Source organism: Rousettus aegyptiacus, unplaced genomic scaffold (genome assembly GCF_014176215.1).
Source record: "Rousettus aegyptiacus isolate mRouAeg1 unplaced genomic scaffold, mRouAeg1.p scaffold_m13_p_12, whole genome shotgun sequence".
NCBI classification, from domain to species: Eukaryota; Metazoa; Chordata; class Mammalia; order Chiroptera; family Pteropodidae; genus Rousettus; species Rousettus aegyptiacus.
Window position 1 is genome coordinate 38,808,819 of NW_023416287.1, and position 16,449 is coordinate 38,825,267.

Consider the following 16,449-nt stretch of genomic DNA (forward strand, 5'->3'; position numbering starts at 1 on the left):
CTGCCTGTCTAAGGTCTACTCAGAGGAGGTGAGATTAATTAGTAAGGATATAAAGGAAGACTTTGTTGAAGAATGGCTGCTAAACCAACACTGGAAATGTAAGAATTTTTTGAGTAATATAAAGTATATTCCAGGTAGAGGAGTATTCTGTACAAAGGCAGGAAGTGGAAAATTGGTAGTATGGATAAAAAGCAAGGGCTTAATATTTTACCAAAATACTTTCTGCCTTCTTCTCTTGATCTGCTCCCCACCCCTGTTCCCCTACCCTGTTCTGTGCCTGGGTGGGTCACCTGGAGAGGCTGCACTATCGGACTCCATTTTCCCCTGGCTCTAGCTAAGTTCAAATGATGGTGAACAACCCAGGAGATAAGAAGGAAAGAGAGATAGGCTGAAATGTGTATGCTCTTAGACAACTCCTCTGGGTTTGCCTTGACCTGGTGGAATCCTTAAACCAAGAGAAAGACCCTCTCCGCACAGCTGGGTCACCAGATTCCACGACCATCCTCCCCTTGCCTCCTTAGACTTGGTGGGGGGAGGTGATGATAACTTTCTTTGTTTCTAGATCCAGGGGACATCTTTTGTGGTTTTATCACTCATTGCCCACATTTTGGCAAATGGTTTCTTTATTAACTTGTCTTTAAATTACACAGTTTGGGGGTGACCTCTGTTTTCTGCTAGGGTTAGGCTTTATATTAGACTTAGAAGAACATGTCTGCAGTCTTAATGAGAAATGCTGAAGCCCATAATTAAGGCAGAGAGGAGATGATGGAGGACAAGTGTGTATAGGGTATTATCTCAAGGACCTAGGGTTTGATGAGAAAAAAGAATTCAGATGACTTCCTGGTTTGTACTTAGTCAACAGAAAATGGTTGTAATAATAACCCCGGTGGAAAGTTTAGATAAGGAGTAGGTTTGAAAAATATTAATGGAGATTAGGACCAGACAAGCAGAACCTAAGGGCATGTGGGACAAAGAGAAATGCCTGTGAGGCATGGGATGCAGGAGATTGGAGCCTAGAGCGTGTTCTGAATTAGAAGCAGGAGGCATTGGTATAAAGTTTATGTTTAAAATTATGGGAGAAGAAGAGGTTGTCTAAAGAAAAAGTCTGGAGTAAGAGAAACAAGAAATTTTAGAAATAATTTAGGGGAAATGAAGACCTAATAGATCTATAAGAATGCTTGAATATTTTATCAATAAAATCTTTTTCAAAACACAAAATTTTCCCCCTTTTTTATTTATTCCACAAATATTATTTTGAGCAATTACTACCTAACAGTCATTGTTCTTGGTCCTCAGTGGTCAAAAAAAGGCATCAGCTTTTTGATTCATGGAGCAGGTGGGAGGTAAAAAATAAAAATTAACCCTAATAAGTAAATATCAGAATAGTTTAGAAGGTGATAATGATAAAAAGATAAAAAGTATGAGTGGCATAGGTCTCATAGAGAAGGTAGCATTTGATAAAGTCTTGAAGGAAGCAAGGAAGTTTTCCATCATTATAACTGGGGAGACTGTTGCAGGCAGAGGGAAAGCAAAGGCTTTAAAAGGGTAATATAAAGACCAAAGCAAGTCTGGTGTGGCCAAGGACTAGCAAGGTTAATGAGGCTCAAGAATAGAGAGTAAGGTGAACAGAAGAAGGAGAGGGGATGTTAGACACATAACAGGAGGTAGGTTAGTCATTAGAAGCCATTACGAGGAGAGGGAGCCATTGTGGGAAGGAGTAGACACTATAGGACTTGGGCAGCCATTGTGAGGCCTTGGGAACCACTAATAGTTTGAACGAAGGTGCAACTTTAGCTGTCTTGCATTTTTATAGCATCATTTTGCCCCTGGTAGGAAGAGACTGGAGAGACTGAGGGTAAAAGCAGGGAGATTACGCAGAATCTGATAATGGTCATTGTGACCAATATTGCAACAGGGAGATGGTGAGAAATGGTAGGATCTTATGCATATTTTGAAGATAAAGCCAACAGGGAAAAAAGCCAAACTATTTTCTATAATAGTAGTTGCTGATTCAGATGAAGATCATCAATGGATTCTAAAACCAGTGTGTGAAATTTCATGAGAAACGGGATATTTACAAAGTCTTCAGGAATCTTCCAATAAGATATTTATTAATTACAAAAGTAAGGAAAACCTGGAAGATACACATTTACCACATAGTCAGTTAAGATCACCAGTAATAGAACAAATCAATATCATGTGCCTCAGTGATATAAAGCACTAAGAACACAATATGTATTTCAGTGACACCCTTGTCCATAATGCTTAACCTGAATCTAAACATGAGAAAAAGTAGACAAAACTAAATTCAAGGGAATTCTACAAAATATCTGGCCTGTGTTCAAAAAGGAAAAAAAAAAATAAAGCACTTTCTGATTAAAGGAGACTAAAATATCTTGACAAGGTCGTGAACCATTCTTTCTTCCTATACCATAAGACATTATTGGGTCAGTTGACAAAAGCTAAATTAGGTCTTTAGATTTTAAATATCGTACCAATGTTAATTTCCCAATTTTGATAATTGTACCAGGTTAAGAGAAAATTCCTGTTTTTAGAAAATATGCTCAGAAGCATTTAAGACTAAAATGAAAGAAAATTAGATTCTATGTCTGTAACTTACTCCCAGATTATTCAGAATAAATACTAAAATATGTATATACAGAAGAGAATGATAACGCAAATGTGGAGAAATATTAACTTTTGGGGAATCTGGGTGAAAGGTATACAGGAAATCCACATAGCAACTTTTCTGTAACTCTAAGATTACTTCAAAATTTAAAAAGGCATTTTTTATTCATAAAAACTCATTTTGGAAATTTTGGGAGTTTCCAGAGTTCTTCAGTTCTCTAATCAATTACAGCTTATGACTCAATGCCAACAGATATTATATTAAAGATGTATTTAAATTCCTCAAATAAAATTATCAGAGGTAGAGGTCCATTACTCAATAAACATTTTCCTGAGAATTTATACATCTTTTCACTCATATTCAATTCATTAGCCAGTGGGGTCTTTTTTTCTTGTTGTGTCATTTGTCGAAGGAACTTTGCTTGCAAATTACATTTTATGCAGCTTGTCCTCATGTAAAACTAACCCAAGCTTGAAGCCCAATGGTTTCTAGTTCCTTTCCTCTTATACCTAAGAGAGCCTCTGACATCTTGCCAGATTCTCTATGATCCTGAGAACCAAGTTTGAAAAGTTCTCCACCACAGAACTCAGGAGAAAAATGATTCTGGAAAGGGACTGCCCTGTCCTCCTTAGCATTTTAAGGCAATATGCATTTTATACAGCAATTTTGCTTAAATCAAACTATTTACCACATTGCCCTTTAGAGTATGGAATTATTGCGAACCAAAATTCTCACCTGTGTAGAAACCGCTAAATTAGTCTTTATTTTTATTGCCAAACACATTGTTTAAGAGAAATTTTTCTAAAAGCTATGCATAGAAAAAAGGAAACTGTTATCCTTCATATCATGTGGAAACAATAAAAAGCTCTATCAATATCTCTAGGAAGACATCATCAAATTATGAAATATAAAAGAAAAGAGGTGGAGACGGGTGATGGTGCCTGGGATCCTGGCGGCTCACTTGCCCAAGAGCTCACTAGTTCCCTCAGCAGCAAATATCTCATGTGGACCCATTCTCCACTCACACCTCTCTCCATAAAATGAATCTTTCTTTTGAGATTGGGACTTGTTCAGCACTCTTGGACATGCTGGATCCCTCACTGGCCTCTGGCTCAACCCATGGGTCTCCTTTATGACAAGGATCCAGTGTCAGTATAGATAAGCCTACAGATTCTTTCTTAGAACGATGTTTTTCAATGTGTAAGACTCACAGATTATAAAGAAAACCAATTATATTAAAATGCGCTTGTAAAAATATTTTGAAATAGTGGTACGATTTCTTTAACAAACCTAAAAATAAAGTTCTAGCCATGGATCTCATACTGACCATGATTTCAAAGAACTGATGAGTGTAAAGGATGAGTCCAGATATCTGTGACAACAGCAATGTGATCAAAGTAACTGATTTTTATGGATGACAAAAAGTACAAATTTTGCTTATACTGCAGTTGTTTGCTGCCTATTTATATGGAAGCATATACTAAGTTTCTAGGGTAAATAAAAGAAAAGGGGTAGGTTTTGCTCCTCACCAAGTTCATGGATCCCCCAATTAAGAAGTCTGCCCTAAATAGGGTCTCCACGGCAACAATAGTCTTTGTGAAGAAGTGGTGTAAACTAGATTTATAAGGAAACTTTTCTATGCGAAGTTTATAAAAAGAGATACAGCAGATTAGGGAAGAGCCCATGTCATCTAGTACTACCTTTCTCCACAGATTTCATTTTGAAGGATGTCATACCTGCCTCCTCCCCAAGAGAGAAGGCAGGTCACAACACGTTTGTTGGTATTTCTTTCAGTTAACCCTAGAGAATGACTGTCCTCATGGAATCTCTTAGAGGAAAAGAATACTTTGTTGATTTAATCAGGGGATAGAAAACTAATAGTTTGCTTGCACCATACTAAAAAAGTGACCAAGAAAGGTTATTTGAGAATCTTGTATTCATATGTATACATGTGACAAAAGTAAAGAGTAATTTTCAAGGAAGGCATTTTCTTAATTCCAGACTGCATTTGTCTGATGCACTGAATTTCAAGATAAAAGGAGCATTTCTGGTGTCTTGTGCTTTTTTTTTTTTTTTCAGGTAAGAGAAACAGTTAAACTTTGTTGTAAAATTGGAGCTGTTCAACCCGAATGGGTCTTGGTGACATTTTCTGATCTGGAACAAGACGCCCAGTTATTATGTTACAGTATTTTTCAGGTCTTCTCAGCAATGGTGAGTGCAGGCTGGAGCAGCACAATTTATGAGTCAGGGCCAGGTACATGTCTTTCACTTTTAGAATATTTCTGAGCCCTTACCTCTTGCTAAGAGGAAAAGAGCAATGCTGTAACTGCAGAGATCTTGGTTGAAGAATCCAAAGGACTTGCTGCTACACTGGTTTAACCCAGATCTCCAAGCCAAAGGGCATCTCAATCGCCCAGGAGCTTGGGCATGGAAAAGGAAGCCTGAGCCACTGTCTTAGTCATCTTGAGCTACTCTAACAAAATACCATAGACTGGGTGGCTTAAACAACATCTATCCTTCACAGTTCTGGAAGCTAGACATCCAAGATCAGGGTGCCAGCATGGTCAGATTATTGGTGAGTGCTCTTTTCCTGCTTTACAGATGGCTATCTTCTTGCTGTGTCATCACATGGTAGAGAGAGAGAGAGAACTTTGGTCTCTTTGTTTTATTACAAGGAAACTAATCCACATTGGAGTCTCCACACTCATAGTTTCATCAAAACCAAATTACCTCCCAAAGACCTCACTTCCAAAGACCATCACCTTGGGGATTCAGGCTTCAACACATGGATTTGGGAAATGCAAACATTCAGTCTATAGCAACTCATATTTTCAAAAATCCTCAAAGAAGATCTACTAAGTCCATATCCTTCATTAATACAGATTTACTGTAAAACAATTTTGTGAGAAAGCTGTTCTTTGGTCTACTTCATGCTATAAACTACCAGATATGTTTAAATTTTAAAAAATGAACAAAGTTTAATTCTTTTTATTAGATAATATAAATTAATAAAAATAAACTCACACTAAAGAAAGTAAAAGTCATCTGAAAGTCCTTGGTGTAGAGATAAACATCATTAAAATTTGGTGGATAGATATCTTTCTAGACATCACTCTACTCACTTTTCTGTGCCCTTTTGTGTGTACAGACAAAATTTTACATAAAATATATGCATAAAATATGACCTTTATCTTATTTTTAACTCAAGAGCTTTCTTCATTACCAAATATAGATACCCATCATCATGGGTGTCATAGTAACCCAAAATATACCAATAAGATAATTTGTTCCAACACCTGGCTCTTCATTGGCAAATATTTATGTTCTTTCCTATTGTGATAGGCAGCCTGCACAGGCACCTCGTGTTTTGTCTGATGCTCTTGAGAAATGTCTGGAATTGGAAAAGGATATGAGCACATTTCACATTTATCATACCAGAGAGGTTTTGGGCCATTTCCTTCCCACAAACTTCATGAGAAGGTACACATTTCCCCACCCTCATCTCAGCTCCAGATTTATTTATCTTTGTGACCTTTACTGATCTGCTTATTCAAAGTTCTTATTGTTTTGGTTTATACCTATTTGATGCAAATACATTGAATACCTTTTTCATAGATTTATTGGCTAGCCAGACTTAATTAACAAACAAAAAAACACAAAAATTATCTTTGTGAATAAGAAGCTTCACAGGCACAACTAAAAGAATCTTGAAAAATCACCTCTGAACTAAAACAAATTTAAAGTTTTTCCAAGGTGTCAAATGATTTCAAGTCAGGAATAGTGTTATTTAGGACACCTATAAGTTCAACACTCTCTTTCCTTTTTACATGACTGGTGCTCTTGGTCCGTTTTCCAATCTCAGTTATTTTGCCTGAAACAGACAAATTTTGAGAAGTGTTGGTGCTTCTGTTTGTATAGATTGGGATTTTAGTGTTGGCTGTAGCGGCATTAGAAATCTGACTCCACACCACACTAACTGGCATCAAGTTGGTTCCCTTTCCTTTTCTCCTAAAAATATTACTTAAAATTTCTTTAAAATTAGCATTTAGGAATAAGCAAATAATGTTCTCATCATGCACATAAAAAGGGAAAGAAATTATGTTATTTATCCAAAGGAATAACTATATATATACATTGATATAGTACCTGCACACCTACCGTATCCATTTTCCCTTGTGATTCTCTCCTAAACTAGAATGGAAAGGGTTGGTGTTTCTACTTCCCAAATGAAAAAAAAAAAAAAAATGATAGCCAAGCAACTAAAAGACTGGCCACAGCCTGGCATCTAAATGGTAGATCTAGGTTGGAACACAATTGTCCTGACCCTGGTCCAACATTTTCCCCTCTACTCTATACTATAAACAAACAAACAAAAATGTGTAACTATAACAGCTCTTTTATTAACTGCAACTGAGAGTCATTGTGACCCATGGTACAATCATTACAAACCCCATGGACAATGTTCTTCCAAACCACAGTGTGGGAACAGACTCTAGACACTTACTGCTAGCCCGAGGCTTCTCCAAGTTCTTCTTCTCACTAAAGGATTCTGTAAAATCTAACCACATTTTATTCTTGATAAACCAAGATTAAAGAGGCGTTTTTTTGTTGTTGTTTTGTTTCATTTAATTTTCAGGCCGAAAGTTTATTCTTTCCAGCAGCAAAAATAAAGCTATATTTCTCTCTCTTCCACAATGTCCATGTAGTTGTGTAATAAATATAAATTAAATATTGATTAAATAAATTACCTCCCAGTGGTGCTAAGACTATTAGCCAGCTTTCCTGCTCAATAAGGACACATTTGATGCCACAAATTAACTATGGAATTATATGCCTATCAGTAAATATTTGTCTAAAGCCAAAGTCTTAAATTTATGAATCCTACCAAAGCACATGATGCACACCCTTTCTTAAGGAGATCATAACTCTGGCAGGAAAAAAATTCATCTCATTAAAAGCTACTTCATCACATGGCATGACTATTTATACCCCTAGAAGCAGAGGGAACCCTTGACTCAAAAAAAAAAAAAAAAAAAAGCTCTTTCCTAAACACTAACACAGAGTTCAACTCTGTGCTAGGAATACTGCAAATGTACCCAGTTAACAGATTTTTACAACTATCTGATGAATGAGTGTTATTACTGCTCTTAACAGATAGAAAATTAAAGTTCTGTGAATACAAGAGACTGATCTAGTAGGCTTTTATTCAGTGATTCATAAATTGGGCAGAATCCAGTCCAGCATTGAAGAATAGTACGATTTGAGAGATTTTGATAGACCAAGGGAGTAGAAACAAGCAAGTTATACTGGGCACTTGCTGATTGGTTAAAGTAGGGTTACTTTTTAAATACGGATCAAAGAAAAGTCTTGGAGCTGGGTCAGGTAATTTGTGCTGAGCAGGCAAGTGCTGATTACTTGACCTAGTCCATCTTTTTATGAGAGAGCAGAGCATAGAAACTTAGTTAAGTTTTGGTTTGCTGATGTGGGACTTAGCATGAGTGACAGCATCTTGGGCCTAATTTGATTACTTTAACAAAATAATAATAAGTTTTCTTTCTACATCAGAGAGCATGGGGAGACATAGATGTGAACTCAGAATGACAATCTGGCAGTCTGGGTGTACTTGCTTTCACATCAGAAACTCAAGTACTGAATTAACCTGTTAGCACTGTCTTGAATCTGGGAAACAAAGCATTCTTTGTTTAATTTTTTCAATCAAGGAGGCACATAGCAGTGGTAGAAGTGCTCAAGAAAGCATTTCTCCAGACACAAACCCACAAAGCCTTTAAAATAACATCTCACAGGGCTCCACATTGGACAGCACAGAGATGCTCTATCAAGAGGGGTAGAGTTCAGAAGAAACTGGCACCACTAGAATCTTCATGTCTTCTTGTTGTGCAGGAAGTATGGGCTCAGCCCATTATTTTTTGCTCCGTTTAATGGATTAAATTCAGCAATTTTGCCATAAAACTGAAAAAGACAAGTCAAAACTCTAAGAATAATCCAATATTGATTGGCATATGGGTGGGAGGAAAAGAAGTTAAAACACTCAGTTCAATAAAACAGGTAAATATATAAATATATCTAAATCTATCAGGACAACGTGTTTGAAATACTTAGCATTCATAGTTGTTTAAGAGACCAGCTCTATGCAGCTACTGAGACCAGTGCATTGAGAAACTAATTTTAAATGTTATTTAATTATAAATTCATAAACTTATAAATTTAAATAGTCACATGTGGCTAGTAGATACTATATTGACAGAACAATAATCTAGAACTCTTCTTCCATGAGGAAAAGCACACAAGTTAGCAAATTAAGGCAGCAGTGTGGGAAGTCAGACATAAAACTGAGATTTTAAAAAGTCTTGACAGGATGGTGAGGAAAGTAGTGAATGCCATGAAGGCAAGGGCTTATGGATGAAATTAGAGCTCATATAATATTCAGAGGCAAAGGAAGAAGATGGAAGGTTGCCAACATTTTTGGCACCAGGGACCCATGCTCCTATGAGAATCTAATGCCTGATGATTTGAGGTGGAGCTGAGGTGGTGATGCTAGTTCTGGGGAGTGCCTGCAAATACAGACGAAGCCTCACTTGCTCTCCTGCCACTCACCTCCTGCTATGCGGTCCCAGTTCCTAATAGACCACAGACCGGTACCAGTCTATGGCCTGGGGCTTGGGGACTCCTGCTTTAGAGAACAGGACCCAAACTTCTTTTTATCAATTCCTCTCATTTAAATCAATTCTTAGATAGTAATTCTTTGCCTGGTCAAATTAGCCAGTGAGAGGTTGAATTTGGCCTACAGAGTTTACATCCTCATTCTGAATTTACATGGTTCACAGTTGTTTTTCACCACCTTGGGAGAAAATGAAGACAGTTTAGATTGTTAATCAAAGAGAGGAGTTAGAAAAAGGGGAGACCTGTCTAACCATAGATGGAACCAGACCTCCCAGACAACTGAGGCTGCTCACTGGCTTGTTCACACTGCCGAGAGTTGCTACATAAATACTACTTGGACACTACCTGGCAGAAGAACCCAGGGGAAGTAATTATTCTTGTGGACCTCTTTGGATCTCTCCAGAAATAAAATAGGGCAAGTCTATCATAATAGCCAGTTTGATCTAGAATCTCTAGATTATTCGTTCTCAACTAAGATGATCTTGCCCATCCCCTTCCTAGGGGACATTTTGCAAAGTTAGGACACAGTTTTACATTTCACAACCAGGTGCAGGAATGATGCTACTGGCATCTAGTGGGTAGAAGCCAGGGATACTGCTAAATATTCTATAAGGCACAGGACAGTCCCCTTCCTCAAAAAAGCCCTCAATGTCAATAATATCCAGGTTGAGAACCCCTGCTACAGAGTGATATAGGAGAATAAAATTTAAATTCCTATGATTATGTTCTCCATTATGTGGAATACAACAAGAATTCTTACTCTGCCAAGAACATGGGTGGCTTAAAGGACCCTTCACATTCTCCACCAAATCCTGTTTCCTTCCCACAATTTGAAAGGGTCCTAAGAGACTTGGTACAAAGGGTTCCCTACTGTTATTAATACAATAAGTCATGATATCATCACGAGATAGATACACGTACAAACCTCAGTCCACCATTCAGGCTTGCAAGAAATCATACTTGATTCCCTTCTTTATGTCACTCCAAATGGACATGGAGCCCACTGGGCAGAGATCCAGAAGAATAGATGTTAAGGTAAGGGGAAGCAGATAAATGGAACTGTAACCATAGGGATACATGAGTTTAACAAATAATAAAATTTTAAATTATAACTAAAAAGTATATAAAGTAAATATGTGTCAAGGATTTTACTTAATTCATAAATTAATGAGAAAAATAGTAAAATTTTATCATGGTTCCAAGGAGAATTCAAACGTCACACTTAGAGAGTTGAATCAGGAATACTGGAATGAATTTATAAATAAATGCAAAGCGGGCTTTTTCCACAGTATAGAAAGAACATTAATTGTCTTTACACAAGAAAAATTTCACATATCTATGAATAAATATCATTTTTATTGCTCTCTGTTATGTACAACTTACAGAGTAATGAAACAGCTCAAAGACAATAAAAGGCACAGAGCCCCTGAGAACTAAACACCTGGGAAGGGTGTATTTAGACAATGCCTTATTTTCTACAGAAGAGACTCAATAAATTTTTTCTATAATTTTTTCTAAAAATCTTTATAGTATTTTACAATTTTCTCTACAGAAATGTGTGTGGTTGTTATTTATGGAGAAAGATTATGATATATTCTGTGCCAATGAGAATGATGGGGAAATTTAATGATTTAGGAAGAGAGGAAAGAATCATAAAAACAAACTTCTGAATATGTGAGGCAAAGAGAACTTAGACTTGACATTAAAACTGATCCATAACAGGAAAATTTAAAATTGGACTTCATCAAAATTAAAAACTTTTGCTCTGTGAAAGACCTTCTTAAAAAGATAAAAAGACAAGTTACGGATTGGGATAAAATATTTGAAAATAATATATCTAACAAAGGATATTATCTAGAATATATACTCAAATTCAACAGTAAAAGAATAAAACTTGAACAATCCAATCAGAAAATACTAAACAGATAGCAAATTAGTAAATGAAAATATGTCCAACATTACTAGCCATTGAGGGAATGCAAATTTAAACCTCAGTGAAAGACTACCACACACTTATTAGAATGACTAAATTAAAAAAAAAAAAAGACAATATCATGTGTTGGTAAGGATGTAGAGAAACTGGGTTATTTATACATTATTGGTAGAAATGTAAAATGGTAGGACCTCTCCAGAAAACTGTTTAGCAGTCTCTTAAAAGTCTAAACATGTAAATACTATGAGACCCAAAAATCACACTGCTGGTATTTATCCCAGAGAAATGAAGACAAGATCACACAAAAGCCTGTACATGAAGGTTTATGGTAGTTTTATTCATGCTAGCTCCAAACTGGAAACAACCCAGATTCTCTTCAGTAGATAAATGGTTTAATAAACTGTGGTACAGCTATACCATGGAATACTACTCAGCAATATAAAGAACAAACTATTAATTCACATAACAATTTGGATGAATCCACAGAGAATGACATCAAGTGAAAAAACTGAGCCTCAAAAGGCCACATACTTTATGGTTCAACTTATGTAACACATAACATTTTTGAAATGACAAAATTAAAGAAAAACAGGTTAGTGCTGTTCAAACATTAGGAAGTGGGAGAGTGGGCAGAAATTACCTCTATTGGGCTAACTTGGGTTAATCCATTTTGTTGGATGGTGGGGAATGCTTAGTCAGCTGCACCAAAAGCAGATCTGGAGAGGAAGATTTGTGGGCATGGGGTACCCCATAAAAAAGTGGAAGACTAAGAAAAACAGAGACTGAGAAGTGGAGGAAGCCAAGCAAAGGTCATTTCAAGTGTCGCACACAGCAAGCTCTTCAGCTGCTCCCACCTGGAAGGCAGACAATGCCTCAGAGTGAGTCTCAACCTGAGGCTTTCACACCCCTGCACCGACAGTCATTGTTAGAGATATAATGGGGATAAATAAGCTCCCAGGTTTATGGGAAGTCAAGGAGTTTTAGTAGCTCAAGGGCTGGCCATTGAAGAAGTCACAAGACAAGTTATTGAAAGCAAATTGAAGTTCAGGAGGGACTCACAGAAACTGTGGACAGGGTCATGGAGCGGGGTAGAAATCAGGAAGTATAGCATGGGCCACTACATCTACCCTCCTGTAGGACATGGGTTAATGATAATTCCAAGAGTTGGGTACTGTGGAGAGGCACACTTTCTACATTATTCCCCTGACAACTCAAGGCATGGCTGGCGGTGAGGTAAATGGTCCTGTTTCCTGCCCCACTTCATGCTCATTTGCCAGTTACTTTGTGAAAAGTCAGCTTTGAAAGCTGTGTTGTTGGTTTGTAAGCTTTACATTAAATGCGAACACCACCATTTTTATTTAGTAGTTTTAAATTCCCTTTGAATTTAAAAATGCAGTGCTTCCAATAGTCTATTAAACTACAAAGTCCCCAGGAGTTGCTATACTTGTTAATTCCTTAACCTTGATTTGAGAGGAAGGCTTGGCCTGTTTAGGTGTCAAAACTGAACTGGGCACCTGTCCTGAAAACTCAGCCAATCAGAACTGCACAAAGACAGGTTGTTTTCTGCTTGTCCTCAGAGTGGGGGTACAGGGCAAGGATCCAGAAGACTAGGTGTTATGGTAAAGGGATGTTTTTGAACATGGATGTCTTTCTGTCTTTTTGTCCATTGATACCACCCTGCCGACCTGGCAGGATCCCATTTTTCTCCCCTAATGGCCCAGCCTCCTGGTGTAGGCACTTCGACTTTTACAACTGCTTCTGCATCCTGAGGGATTTAGGATTTGGGACTCTTCATTAAGCTTTGTTGGTTGCAAAGAAACCATAGAGTCTCTTTCATCTTCTGTCCTATGTCTCTGTGCTCCTGCAATTCCAGGAGTTTTGTCAAATGTATTTGAAAGACGGTGATATTTTAGAACCCCAGGAATAGTCATAAAGTCATATTTATCCTCCTACTGCCCATCCTCTGTCCTCTCCTTCTTAGAGTAGCTGGTGCAGTGTCACTGCCCTCTTCCAGGGAAGGCTGTCACAGCTCAAGTACTCTTCCCAGGCCTCCAGGAGCACACCGAGGTGCTCAGTGACATAACCCAAGTTTTTACAGAGCTCTATCTCCCTAGAGAGTTGTCTCAGTGGAAAATTCCTTTCACATCCAGAATCTCCATTTCCTGCCTCTTCATCAGTACTCACTTCATTGAAAACCAGAGCTGTGTCATATATTTGAAGCCTATATCCTCTGGCTTATGTCTCGCTTTATGGTGTCCATCGCTATGTCCTCACAGGCTGACATTCTCAGGTCCTGGATCTAGCTCTGTGAAATCAGCTACAGTATCTCCTGCCAGTGTTTCTAGACTTATCCAGAGAGCTGATGACTTCTTCAGAAGCAAAAGTCTCTCTTCTCATGTCTGTTATCCTGTCATCTGCTGCTTACACTTTGCTATTTCTCTCTTTTCTTTTGCTAAAGAGCTTCACGAACTTGTAAGATTTCTTTAGAATGTTTCTTTTATCTTCGTGTAATAAGTTTGTTATTGCATTCTTTTTTTTTTTTTTTTTTTTTTTTTTTTGCCTCAAACAGCTCCATCAAATTATTCAGATCAGGTTTCAGTGTTTTATTCTCCCCTTTGCAGTTTTTGGCTTTTTTTTTTTTTTCTTTTGAAGCTTGGTCTGTTTCATTATTATTTCCTGTAAGTTGTTGTAGGAATCCAATAAAAGGCTTTTTTTCTCAGGTGGCTTTTTAATTTTCTAATCTGATATCATCTAATTGAAGCTGTACATGAAGGTGTCTTTCAGAAAGTGAATTGAGTTCTTTCTCCTTTCTTTGGAAGAACTACACTCCAGCTTTAGGGAAGATAATTTCTTGTCTCCAAGCAAACAGCTATGTATGAGTCATGTGCCTCGCTTGGCACAAAGGTATTCTGAGTTTGTGAATTCCAAACTCAAAGCTGCAGATCAGGAGCATTCAACTGTGAGTGAGGTTCTTTCTGAGATTTGGTCCGATCCATTGTTCCTGATAAAGAAAATGGCTGCATCTCTAAAGAGCCATGATTCAGTCTGTCAATCTGCTGCTGACCTTGTTGCTTATGCTCCTCTTTCTCCCACTTTACCTTAAAATAGTACAGGTGTTGCTGCACCATTTTGAGTCCGACATCCTATTCGCTCAACCCAGGAGAAGCTGACTCACTCAGGTTCATGACCTAAAGCCCTGGAGTTTTGAATGTGCTGAGAGCCATCCCCTCTCAGGGCTTGGTGATTGTCAGACAGAAGCAATGAGCTTCTGGTGGTGCTTCTGTATAAAATTTATTTGGCTGAGAAACTTCTTGCAGCTTTTTGGCTTTGGTTGCATCCAAGGGTTTTCAAGATTAAGGTTTGTATTTGCAAAGACTTAAACCTTAACTTCAATTCTAGCTACTTCTTCCTAATTTGTCCTTTTAATCTTTCATATGCATGCTTTGAGTCATTCAGCTCTGTCTGAATTTGCACTATTTGTGTTTTTAACTTCTCAGTGTTCACCAATAAACCTGATTATTTTGGAACTTTAAGGGAGAATCCTTACTGGCATTTCTTTTTTTTTTTTTTTTTTTTTTTGTCCCATGTACTAGATATTTCAGAAAAAGCTTTTTCTAGTTTTGCAATGATCTGGGCACTTATTTCTTAGGATCTTTACCCAAGCTCTAATGATTAGTCTTCTGTTCTCTCCAAGAGAATGACTTCCACAGCACAATTTGCCACTTGGCCTGCTGATCGTTTCTATTCTTGCGGCATTTGAATTTCATCCTTTACTTATGACTGCAACCAATCCCACCCTCAGACACACTGCCCTGGGAGTCCTCCTGTAGCTTCTCCGGGTGCATTACATTAGTCTTTTGGACTTTTACATTGGATGATGCCATTCTTTTTAAGAATAAGGCTTTCTACTTCAGTGATTCTTTCTACCAGAGACTTCTTTTCCCGTTTGGATTTTTTTTTTTTAATTTCAATTACAGTTGACATTTAAAAGTATATTAGTTTCAGGTGTACAGCATAGCAATTACACATTTATATAACTTTTGAAGTAATTCCCCTGACAAGTCTAGTCCCCCCAAAAATATACGTAGTTACTACAATATTATTGACTATATTCCCTCTGCTGTACTTTACACCCTTGTGACTATTTTGTAACTACCAATTTGTACTTCTTAATCCCTTCACCTTTTTCACTCAACCTCCCAACTCTCCCCTGCCCCTCAAATCTGGCAATTACCAGTTTGTTCTCTATATCTGTGAGTCTGTTTCTGCTTTCTTTGTTCATTTATTTTGTTTTTAGATTCCCCATATAAGTGTAATCATACAGTACTTGTCTTTCTCCGTCTGCCATATTTTCTTTAGCATAATACCCTCTAGGTCCACCCATGTTGTTGCAAATGGTAATATTTCATTGTTTTTAATGGCTGAATAATATTTCATTTTATATAAGTACCACATTTTTATCCATTTGTCTATCTATGGACATTTAGTTTGTTTCCATATCTTGGCTGTTGTAAATTACCTCTCAAGAAGAGTTTATCTAGTTAGCTTTCTCTTCATTTCTGATCAGCAAGCTTGCTGGCTGTTTCTGTCTTAACCTGGGTTGGTGCTCTTTGAGCCTCATCGCTCAAAATTGTGGCTGACTCATGTGACCTCAAATGTCTTCATTTACCATCATCTTGTCCTTAATGTGCTTATAGTGAAATTAAGCATGAAAGAATTCTCCCAATATGCCTGGATCCAGGGTGGACATTGGCAGTTATGGTAGTTTGGACACTTGTGAAATAACGAATATATATATATAATGTCTCTGCCCCCTGTTCCTACACAGAGTTTCTAAACCCTTATAAATTCCTAAGTGGTAAGAGCACTAGGAGCATCTCTTGTTCTAATAAAATGGTTCTGTGTGGGCACCTGGAATGGGGGGTTATTCACCAGAAAAGCCAAGCCATTAGTAGGAGCTTAGAGAATTTTTAGCCCTATCCTCATTCTCCAGAAAGGGGAGAGGCCGGAAAGGGACTTCATAATTAATCATGCCTACTTGAGGAAGCCTCCATAAAATCTCAGTAGCACAGAATTTGGAGAGATTTCAAGTCAAGGAACACCTCCACACAAGGACGCTGATACACACCAACTCCAGGAGGTCACAAACTCTTGAGCTCAAGACCTCCCCAGACCTCACCCTATGTATCTCTTCATTTGGCTGTTG